This window comes from Delphinapterus leucas, chromosome 7 (genome assembly GCF_059928025.1).
Source record: "Delphinapterus leucas isolate spDelLeu-1000000601 "Yukka" chromosome 7, BTC_Dleu_Yukka2, whole genome shotgun sequence".
NCBI classification, from domain to species: domain Eukaryota; kingdom Metazoa; phylum Chordata; class Mammalia; order Artiodactyla; family Monodontidae; genus Delphinapterus; species Delphinapterus leucas.
The window spans coordinates 36,867,165-36,879,697 of NC_143135.1; positions in this window are offsets into that span (position 1 = coordinate 36,867,165).

Below are 12,533 nucleotides of genomic sequence, written 5' to 3' on the forward strand. Positions count from 1 at the left end.
TAAACAGCTCAATATTAAAAAAAACAAACAACCTAATCCAAAAATGGGCAGAAGACCTAAATAGACGTTTCTCCAAAGAAGACATACAGATGGACAAGAAGCACATGAAAAGCTGCTCAACATCACTAATTATTAGAGAAATGCAAATCAAAACTACAATGAGGTGTCACCTCACACCAGTCAGAATGGCCATCATCAAAAAATCTACAAACGATAAATGCTGGAGAGGGTGTGGAGAAAAGGGAACCCTCTTGCACTGTTGGTGGGAATGTAAATTGATACAGCCACTATGGAGAACAGTATGGAGGTTCCTTAAAAAACTAAAAATAAAATTACCATATGATCCAGCAATCCCACTACTGGGCATACACCCAGAGAAAACCCTAATTCAAAAAGACACATGCACCCCAATGTTCACTGCAGCAGTGTTTACAGTAGCCAGGACATGGAAGCAACCTAAATGTCCATCGACAGACGAATGGATAAAGAAGATGTGGCACATATATACAACGGAATATTACTCAGCCATGAAAAGGAACGAAATTGGGTCATTTGTTGAGATGTGGATGGATCTAGAGACTGTCATACAGAGTGAAGTAAGTCAGAAAGAGAAAAACAAATGTCGTATATTAACGCATATATGTGGAACCTAGAAAAATGGTACAGATGAACCAGTTTGCAACGCAGAAATTGAGACACAGATGTAGAGAACAAACGTATGGATACCAAGGGGGGAAAGCGGCGGGGAGTTGGGGATGGTGGTGTGCTGAATTGGGTGATTGGGATTGACATGTATACACTGATGTGTATAAAATTGATGACTAATAAGAACCTGCTGTGTAAAAAAATAAATAAAATGAAATTTAAAAAATAGGGCTTCCCTGTTGGCTCAGTGGTTGAGAGTCCGCCTGCCGATGCAGGGGACGCGGGTTCGTGCCCAGGTCCGGGAAGATCCCACATGCCACGGAGCGGCTGGGCCCATGAGCCATGGCCGCTGGGCCTGCGCGTCCGGAGCCTGTGCTCTGTAATGGGAGAGGCCACGGCAGTGAGAGGCCCGCGTACCGCAAAAAAAAAAAAAAAAAAAGAAGTACGGGAGGTCTGGACTTACAATTAGCATCTGAACCAGGGGCAGGCTTGTGGGACTGAGCCCTTAACTTGAGGGATCTGACACTCACTCCAGGTAGATAGCATCAGAAATTAATTGAATTGAGTTGTAGGACACCCAGCTCATGTCAAAGAATTGGTCTTTGTGGAAAAACACACGCCATACACACACATTTTGTATCAGAAGTGTTCTGTAAAAATCATAGCACTAGAGCTTCAGATATACCTGGATTTGAATTTCAATTTCATCATGTTTTAGGCTAGGGAACCTTGGGGGAAGCTGCTCAACCTAAGTCTTCTCATCCGTAAAACGTGGATAATATCCACAATCAGATTTCTGTGAAGATTATAGAATGGTGTCTGGTATACAGAACATGCTCAAACATTAATTAATTGTCAAATGAATGAATGAATCAATAATAACTAATACTTAACATAGCACTTAATATGTGCAAGGCACTTTTCTGAGCATATTTTAACTTGTTTAATGTTCAAAACAACTCTAGAAGAGAGATATTATTATTATCCCCATTTATAGATGAGGGAACTGAGGCACAGAGAAGATAACTAAGCTGAAGGTCAAACATCAAAGGAAGTGGCAGATTTCAGTTTTAAACCCAGGTCTGACTACTGATCCCATGTTCCACCCACTGTGACGCTTTGTACAGAGCTTGGCACATGGTGAGTGTTCGGTAATCAGTCAATATTATTATTGTTGTTGTCATATTGCTAATGACGTACAGGGAGTGTTTCCAAACTGAGGTCTGTGTACCCCTGGTGGTATATGTTATTTTAAGTAGCACATCAATAAACTTTAAAAACTTCATACCCATGATTTCATTTTAATGAGTATTAGAAAGAAAAATAAGTAGCACATCAAACCTGAGATTTCACTGATACTATCCTGTGGTAAGGCTAATTTTGTTTAAGTCAATTTAAAAACATATGGAGTATTAATAACATGGCAGAAGTCAGGGCAGTGGCATATTAATGTCTATAATGGCATGTGATGAAAAAGGGCATAGGGTTTGGAGTCATGCAGAGCTGGCTTCAAGACCCAGGGCTACTGCTTCCAGCTGTTGGAACCACGGGAAAGTTACAAACTTCTCTGAGCCTGAAGTGGGAACAACAGCACTACCTAAGATGACAAAGTACTAAAATCCCTGCAACACTGGACCTCAGCAATCGCCAGTCCATCTCCAACCTCCAGGCGAACCCCACCCTAGGCATCTGCATTGCCCTCACTCATGTCTTTCCCCATCACCTCTACCTCATCCTCCTTAATCTAGCTGAGATCTAGGATCTCTGGGTACCATTCTGGGGGCTCAGGGATTCTCCTCACAACTTCACTCCAGCAGTGAACTTCACTCCCTTCTGCCTCCTCAGTTGTGTTGATAATAAAATTTGGAGATTCCACAGGAATCCAAGTAGGAAGATGCTCCAGGGACACTGGCAGAAATTAGATTTTTTTCAATTACCATAGGCAAAGGGCTTCATGTTGTTCTAGTAATGCAAACTGCTTATTTGCTGTTTCCTTCTTCAGTCCTAGCCGGGGCCCTGCCAGTGATTGATGGCCATAAGAGAAGGGAGCGCACGCATCCAGAGCTCCTGTTTCCAAGTACCCTTGATCTCAATCGGCAGAGCGAGTTGGCTCCCTGGGCTTGATGCAGCAGCCTCTAGATGATGGAAGGCAGCCAGGGACGAAGATGCTTTACAGCTGGGAACTTTGCCCGGCCTTCCAACCAGAAGATCCCCTCCTAAAGCTACCCACATGCCAAATACCAGCAAAAGGCCAGACCAAGGAGTCAAAGAACTTCATACAAGTCCAGCAGGAGCTGAGGCCCAAGGAAAGACAGGACTCGCCCAGTCGTAGCTGTCATGCCAGGTGATGAACTGGGATTGTAACTCAAGTCCTCTTGATAGGGTGACTTTTCCTCACTCTTCTATAGACAAGAGATGTTAGTCCCAAAGTAAACCCACTAACACCTCAATAACGAAGTGCAGTTTCTCATGGCTTAGTATGAGCTCAGAGACTGGTAGAGGAAAGTTCGGTTTTGATCAGTACCAATGCAATATACCAGGTGCTGTGCTAAGTATTTTACATACATTATTTCTTCTAATATAACCCTACAAAGTAGGAACTATTAGTATCCACATTTTATAGATGAGGAAGTGAAACTCAGACACATTAAAAAACTTCTTCCAAGATCAAAAGACCCAATACATTCTGAGGCACAGATTGAGACCCAAATTGTTCAAATTGCTGAAGTTCTTCCCACCTTACCATTTGGCTTCCTGCTTTCCATTGTTTTGTTTTTAACAAATTTTTATTTATTTATTTATTTATTTTTGGCTGCTTTGGGTCTTCGTTGCTGCACGAGGGCTTTTTCTAGCTGCGGCGAGCGGGGGCTACTCTTCGTTGTGGTGCGCAGGCTTCTCATTGTGGTGGTTTCTCTTGTTGTGGAGCACGGGCTGTAGGTGCGCGGGCTTCAGTAGTTGTGGCACGTGGGCTCAGTAGTTGTGGCTCGCGGGTTCTAGAGCGCAGGCTCAGAAGTTGTGGTGCACGGGCTCAGCTGCTCCAGCATGTGGGATCCTCCTGGACCAGGGATCGAACCCGTGTCCCCAGCATTGGCAGGCGGGCTCCCAACCACTGCACCACCGGGGAAGCCCCTGTTTTCCATTGGTGAAAGCCCCATCTTCCCTGGTATATTTCATTTATCAATCAGGGGAACCTAAGTGGATATTTGTTTCAATATTCATTAATACCTGGTTGCTCCATTGGACTGTGAGCTTTACGAAGGCAGGGACAATCCACTGACAAAGACAGACATTCAACAGATGATTCCATCACTCCCCTGACCGTCCAACCCAAAGAGTGCCTCCTCCTCTCTAGTCTCCTCTTTCCATCAAATTCTATCTAAGAACGTAGAGATGTCAGTCATTGCCTGCCTACACATGCCTCCTCCTGGGATAATCTACTCTCAAAGGCTGCCATGTACCATGTGACCTACCCCCACTGGAGCCACAGCTGACAGGTCCAGGAACAGACCCACAACTCATGAGTGGCCAATCTAGTGGCTGATCTAACTCTCTGGACTCGCTTCTAAGCTGGACAAGATGAGATGAGTCAATCTGAGCGTCGCACGACTCTGAACTAAGCAACACAAAGGGAAGTTCTCAGTGGACAGTAATACTGAAAGAGCTAAGTTGTGATGGCAGGTGGAGGTGATGAGCGTCAGCCTTGAAGTTAGAAGGGAAGAGAAAGGAACTATGAATAGCAGCAGAGGACGAGTGCTGGGAAGAAGAGAGAGGAAGAGATGCACTGAGAGAAGCAGAGAAGGGACACAATAGCCAAGGAGGAACAAATGGCCGGGACCTGGAGTTGCCTTATTTCCTGCCCTTCCTGTAGCCTGGTTCTTGACATTTCTCTGGGTTCCTAAGCACGTGTATCCTTTCCATTAACAAACAACAAACTTCATTTTTTCCTAAGGGAACTTAAGTGAAACTCTTTGCAATTAAAAAAAAAAAAAATTTCCTCCAACCCAGTCCTGCGAAGCCCTGATTTTCGTGCTGATGGAGGTGGTAGCAGGTTTTAATCCATCGTGAAAGTAATTCTCAAACCTCAGTGTACGTTAGAATCACTGGAAGGCACATTTAAAATGCATCTTGCTAGTTGTAATCAAGATGTTGACTCCTGTCCTTCAAGTCCCACTGTGACCCCCCCAGAGGTTCAAGGGAGCGTGGATACAGGAAATGGACAAGGCTGTGAGTAACCTTGTCTGTACACACTCAGCTCAGCCAAGGGAGAAATCCCCACATACACCCAAGTGTATTTCTCGACCTTCCTCTCTGACACACACAGTTACACAGCTCTGGCTCATTCCCCAAATGACCTCCAGTTCCCACATCAGACATCACCCTGATCTGGCTCCATTAGCCACCGTCCCAATCCCAACCCTCGCCTCTGCCTCCTCAGGTGAACTGGAAATGCAGATGCAAGACTTCAGATGCTCCCTCTTCCCAGAAGAGGCTGCATTATAAAAACACCCACTCCTGCTCTGCCAACCGCATCTCCTTCCATTTCTCTCCCCAACCCCCACCCCCGTCCCTCTCTTTCTAATTATCCCAAAGAGAAGGAAGATTAAAAATTAATGCCCTGAGGATAGGAGTCAGAGATGTCATTATTTTGATTCAAACCGCAGGCATGGAGGAATCTGATCTAAGCTTTAGGAGCAAAGTAACCTAGGACAAGATTTGGAAAACCTTGATTAATTGGAACTTACCTCTAGGTAACCAGATTTTTCTCTCCCAGTGCTGCAGTTTTAGGGGATGCTACAAAGTGTAATAAATGAAATTCAGAAGACATATTCACGCAAAAAATGCAACTTGTGGTGGGGGAGTGCTGGAATCACACAAAAGGTTTAGCCTCATCTGTACATACCAGAGTCCTGTAAATTGTCAATTAATGTGCAGAACGATGAGGTCAAGGAAGTTCCTACAGGATCGCTACATGAAGGAAGACGTGGTTGTTTTCACTGACTCTACTTCTAAAGCAGAAAAGCGGACTTTCTTTGAGGGAGACATGCAGTAACAAAAGTTTAAACTAGAAGTAATTTTATATGACCTCAGTTAACCAGAAATGGAAAGCTCAAATGAGCAGCAGGCACCCATCTCCCTCTCCACTCCCCTCCTCCCCATTCTATTCCCAAAATGTGCCACTTAGAGAATTTTGCCAACCAAGGAAAGGGAAACATGTAAGAATTGTAATAAATATCATTTAATGCTTAATCGTGTACTAGCTACTGCATCAAATACTTCAAGCGCGTTCTGTCTCGCAATCCTCGCCGAAGGCCTCATGATTATCATCCTAGTTTTCAAGATGAAGCAACAGAGGCTAGAAAGGATAAATTATCCAATATAATAAGGTCCCAAAGTTATGTTCTTAACAAATACCAAACAGCCTAGGTGACACTGCCACTCTCTTCCTCCAGTTCAAGACCATAGTTTATATAGTTTAAGGAAGGAATTAATGATGAAACAATACAGACCAACGGAAAAAATTAAAGTCTAAAGAGATCAGGTAAGTCAAAGGCTTTAACAAATATGCCAGCCCTACATAGGAAGCCAGCTGGAAGGCTGGCACCGCTGACTGCTTCTTATTAAATCTCTCAGCCCTCCTTTGTGCTGAGGACACAGTAATTTGGTTCCTGGAAGCCAGCTGGGACAGAGCTATCCTCATGCAATTTATGTGTATCTTTCAAATAAATGGGAAGAGGCCGCCTCTGAGGTGCCTGAATTACTGTTCAACTTCTAGCACCTTTAGGACCAAAAATAATTAACTTTTCCAGTATCTTTAAAGTAGGGTCCCCAAACTGTTATCTTCTTCCCCATTGAAAATTAAGCTAAAATAATAAAACATCAGCATTTATTTCTGCTGATTGAGGAAGGCAGTTTTATTCCCTGGAAAGTGACCCTAAACTAGAGGATAAAGACTAGGGATCTTCACCTCCTTCTAGTTATGAACAAGTTGTGTGATGTTGGGCCAGTCACTTGGCCTGTCCTCGCCTCACTTACCTCATCCACCAAATGGAGACAGAGTCAACTACTCTGTTATGACCAGTGCAGGAGATCACGGTGCATCCGGGGTATATTAGTCATGATTCAAAGTGCCACTGGACTATCAGACACCATTCTAGCAGGTATGGGAAGGGGAGGCTCTGAACCTTGGAGACCCCTGGGATTCTTGACACCTGGAATAGGAGTCAGCCATATCCAGTTGCTGGCCAGCTTCTGTTCCTCATATTCTATTCCTTGTGTCTGTGCTCATTTGTGCCTTCCCTTTGTCTTAGCCCTGGAATGGAAGCTTATCATGAATGCCTATGTGGCTACTGTGGCCTTCTAACTGGTCTCTTGGATTCCAGGCTCTATCACCTGCACAGCTACCCTCACCCCTTCCTATCCACCCTGGTTTATTCCAGAGATCTTCCCAGGCACCACTTTCAGGGCATTCCCTAATTCTGACACCCCCAGTGGTTTCTCAATGCCTACAGGACAAAATCCCAACTGTTCATATGGCTTGTCCAGTTTCTCCATTCTCTGTCCTCATCTTTTTCATTCATGGATTTTCTCACTCAACAAATATTTCCTAAAGACCTACCAGACATCAGGCAGTGTGTTGGATGCTGGGGAAGTGACCTAGTGTCTGCCCTCAGGGAGCTTACAGTCTGGGTTGTTGTAGGTAAAATGCCTTAAGCCAACTCCCTCGCTCCCCGTGAGCCAGTTGTATTAGTCTGCTAGGGCTGCCAAAGCAAAATACCGTGGACTAGGTGGCTTAAACAACAGAAAATTATTTTCTCACAGTTCTGGAGGCTTGAAGTCCAAAATCCAAGTGTCAGCAGGTATGATTTCTCCCGAGGCTTCTCTTTGTGGCTTGCAGACGGCGGCCTTCTCACTATGTCCTCACATGGCCTTTCCTCTGTGCGCACATTCCTTCCTCTTCTCAGAAGGACACCAGTCATAGCAGATTAGGGCCCCACCCTTTTGTCCTCATTTAACCTGAATTATCTCTTTGAAGGGCCTATCTCCAAACACAGTCCCATTCTGAGGTATACTTCAGCATATGAACTTGGGGCAGGGGGACACAATTCAGTCCACCCTGCGAGCTGCTTATTTAGTGCTCCCTCCAGTGTGCTCCTCACTCAGCCTCTTATAGGCAGAGCTCAAGTTCCTCCTCCTCCAGGGAAGCACTCTCTGCCCACCCTCCCACCCCTGCCAACCTCTCCAAGCCAGACACACACTTATTTAATGTCACCGTCACTGCTGGTTAAACTGACTCCTCCAAGGCAATGGAAGTGCCAAGAGACCGGGGGCAGTATCTAAGCTCATCATTATGACCCCAGAGCCTCACGCTGTGGCTGGCTGGCATACAGTAGGGACTCAATAAATAAATGTGGGATGAATGAATGCATAAATGAGACTGATCTTGAGCTGTCTCACATTCTCCGCACTGGAATGAAAGCAGGGCATTGCCCTGGCCCCTTTGCTAGCCTCTCTCCCCCTATACCTGAACGGAAGCTCAAAACTTAACTGAATTGAGTTGCATCCGGCTACAGTCTTTTTCCAGCCTTCAGTGACATGTGAAATGTGCCGTGGTAGGCCCTCGGTGTACATTCCCTGAGCGTTTGGTTCACAGGCCAGGCAGACAGGCAGGCCATCCAGGCAGGGAGGTGTCTGGAGGCTGATCAACTTGTAACTGCTGCCACCTCCGGCTACAAAGGGGCGACAGCAGCACATGGGCCCAGGCCGAAGAGCAAGCATCTCAGCTCATCTGGAAAGAGCTCAGGGAGCTGGGGCTGGAGCTGCATTTTTACCTGACATGTGAACATCCATTCGTCCAGAGCCCTGACCACACTGGCAGCATCTCAGAGCTCAGACCACTAGGAGGAGAATTCCTCTACAGCAGCTCAGCCTCACCATGGCCGGAGACTGACCTTGGGGAGGGTGGTGGCACGGAGCTCTGATTTCAGGAATAATATGGACGTAGTTCCCAGATGAACAAACACCTGTAAGATGCCACACAGGCAAACCCTGCTATGGAGTATGTATGCACGCACATGTGTGTATGTGTATGTCCATGTATATACAAGTAAACGACTAAAAGGAAGTTAGGAGAAACTATTTTTAAAGTAAATTCCAGTTTAAAATTTTTAGAGATATAATCCTAATGGTAGGTGAAATTACAGTGAGGTGCTGGAGCCCAGCAGACACAATAAGTTGTGGAAACTTGGAGAAATCCTTTCCTTTGCATCTGTAAAATGGGTTGGTAATACCTTCGTCAAGGGCTTGGGGGAGATCTAAATGAGATAAAATGAGTGCCTAGTACACTCTCTGCCACATAGCAGTTGTACAATATGTTAGTTACTTTCCCTATCCTTAGCCTATTTCTTAATCCTTTCTGAAAGATTCACTAAATCTAAGTCATGGGTGCTTGGGAAAAGTACCTTAAAATACATCTTGTTTTCCTTCTTTGCCTGAAAAGAAATAACAACTGCTCCGCTTCCACTGGTGCAAACCAAGCCAAAGAGGACTTCTGCTGTGAGAAGCATTAAAAGGTGTCATTACTTCAAGTCGCTCCATTCAAAGGGCTGCAGTTCCCTCCAGCCACCGATGTACCAAAGCTTGGCAACATCTTAGATTCATCCCTCTGTCAGTCTAGGCGCTAGTCTAGTCGCTAACCCAAACTCTTCTGCTCCTTCCTTCAAAATATCACTTCAATAGGCCCCTTCTTTCTATTCCACTCACCAGACCCAATCTAGTCTCCCGAATCAAATGTATTCAATCACTGCAGGGAACTCCTAACCATCTCCTTGAATCCTATTTCTCCCTCTTCTCTCTCTAAGAGTGGACAACATATTAAACCAGTCCTTTTGGAAGATCAGTTTCAGCTTCAGGACCACAGGGAAAAAGAAATCTCAAAGCAACAACTAACGTTCATTCATTCAACCAACATTTACTGGTGCCTACTGTGTGCCAGGGGATGAAGAGATGGGTAAGACCAGTTCCTTCTTCAATGAGCCAACAAACTAGTACAGGGTGTGACATGTAGAAAAACATCTGGGCCATGAGGAGAATGCCATGAACTGGTACCCCGGCTGCATGTGAACAAGGTATCAGAAACAGGAGAAGGATGCATTCTTCACGGAGGACGGATGAGGGGTCTCAAGGTGGACAGGCAGGCATGTGCAAAAGCAAAGGCTCAGAGGTGGGGGAAACGTGAGGGTTGTTCATGAAACAGAAGTGAGAGTTTGGCAAGAGAATATTTGGATAAAAGAGAATGGGAGACTATAATCATCACAGCAATTCCCACTCACTGATTATTTACCATGTTCCAGGCACAGGGCTAAGCATCTTACAAGCTATGAATAAATACCACTGAGAAAACAGCTCAGGGAGGTTACAGAACTCTTCCAGGGGTGAAGCTGTGGTCTGTGAGACTCCAATGAGATTTGAGCTTCTACTTATTACACCCTAGAAGTTGGGCACAGTGAAAAGTGCCAGAGGCTGGGGAGGGCAAGGTCATAGCAGGAAATCACTGAATAGGATGACAACACTCCAGGAAGACTCCAAGAAGAGTAATCTGGCCAGGAGTGGAGGATGGTCTAAAGGAGAAATGGAAACAAGAGAGCCAGCCAGGAGGCTATGACACCAGCCAAGCAAGAATTCCTGGACCTGAAATGAAGGTGGTGGCAGTAAGTCCAGCAAGAAGAGACAGCTGCAGATACAATGTAGCACAGGAGCAAGTGGGACTCATGATAGGATGAAAAGGTAGAGGACTTAGTGGGTGGTGGAGAAGGTAAAATTATTCTGAGCTGCAACCACGTGACGGGGAAGTCAGGGATGCCAGTGATAAAAATGAAGGGGAGAGGATGACAGGGCAAGTATGATAATATCTTCCACTTTGTACGGCAGCATTTGGCAACCCAGAGCCGTTCAGCCAACCCGGGAAATTTTAATTATACAAAGCCCAAATTCACTCTCTCCAAAGTCATTTTAAAAAACTGTCCCCAGGAAGTCTTTCATGCTGAGAAGCTGACAGCCCGGAGAATATTCAAACTAAGCCATCTTTGTCACCGCTCAGTCATCAAGTATCTTAAAAACCCCTGAACAATTCTTATTTTATGTTCATCCTCTGTGGGAAAGCTCCGTCTGTGAAGGACAAACTTCTAAGGAGGAGTAGAGAAAAAAATCAATCAAAAAGTCATTCCCTTTACTGATCAATAGGTGTCTGTCAGGGAAACTTTACTCCTCCCATCTGTGCTAGTTAAGTGGGTTCTTACGGCACTGAACAATACTTACCTCACTGAATTTCTCTCCGTGGCAATTTGCAGCCCCATGCCTCTCTGGATTTTTCCTGACGTCAGCACAGAATTTGAATTTCCAAGTGCTAGGGATGCATGGGGAGCTACTGTCCATAAGTGGCACCAAGATAAGTCCCCCAAGGGGGAGTTCTGAATGGCAGCCCTCCCTGCTGCGGGGTGAGTGTGGGCACGTTCACATCTGAAGTCTGCCATCTGAGCTTCCCATGGCCAGCTGCTGCTCATCACTGAGGTCTCCACTCAAAAGGCACTTCCCTAGGGGGGCATCCCTTATACCCAGCTACAACACACCCTCTTGGGGTCAAGAAATGGTCTATATCTTCCTGTGGTGGCTGCACAGGTGTGATAGAGATAAAAGAAAATTTATCAAGCTGTAAACTTAAGAAGCATGGACTTTACTGAATGTAAGTCACACCTCAATTAAAAGAAAATTTAAAAATAATTATAAGTATGAAGTTCACCCTTGCCACACCCATGACACTACCCAGGCCTAGTTATTTTCTTTAGCACGTAGGCCATTGTCTGCAAATAGATGATGTAGCTGTCGAGAGAGGCACTGTCCAACACTGTAGCCAACTGGTCTATTTAAGCTTAAATTAATTTAAACTAAATGAGTAGTTTTTTTCTTTGGCCACACCGTGCAGCATTCGGGATCTTAGTTCTCTGACCAGGGATCGAACCCATGCCTGCTGTAGTGGAAGTGCAGAGTCCTAACCACTGGGCCGCCAGGGAATTCCCAATTTAAAGTAAATGAGGTCCTCACTCATATTAGCCACATTTCAAGTGCTCCGTGGCCAGATATGACTAGTGGCTACTGACGTGCACGGTTCATGAATGGAACATTTCCATCATTGCAGAAAGTTGGATGGAAAGAGCTGGTCTAGGATGTAAGCTTCAGGAAGAAAGCAATCATGTCTGTCTAGTTGATACCCAGCTCCAAGAACAGGACTTGGCACATGGAAGGTACTTCATAAATACTTGCTGAATAGATGAACAAAGGAATTTTGTAATACCAAAAAAAAAAAAAAATCACAGAGCAAAAACCAAAACCTGGAAACATCCAGGGATTAGTTAAATAAATTTTAACTAATTAATACATTTTAATAAACTTTGGCACATTCTATAATGGAACTCTCTCTAGTCATTAAAAGGCATGAGGTAGGTGTGTATGTAATGACTCAGACAGATATCCACACTATATTAAGTGGAAAAACAAGGTTCTTAAAAATATGTTCAGTATGATTTCCTTTTATTAAGAAACACAAACCAAGAGTAGTCAGGAATGCTATATATCAAACTGTTAATAGCAGTCACTGCTGGATAAAACTAGAGAAAAGAGGAATTTACACTGAATTCTTCCGTAATGCTTGAATGTGTAATGAGTGTGTATTCCTTGAGTGTTTTTTTAAAGATTTAAAACAAAATCACATATAGCCCTCTAAGAACAAAAGGACAATAAGAAATACCACATTGCAAATTGTCCCAAGAATATACAGAACATTTCTTAAATAATTACCAGTCACCAAAGTCCTTACCAGCTTTACTTCAGTTAAT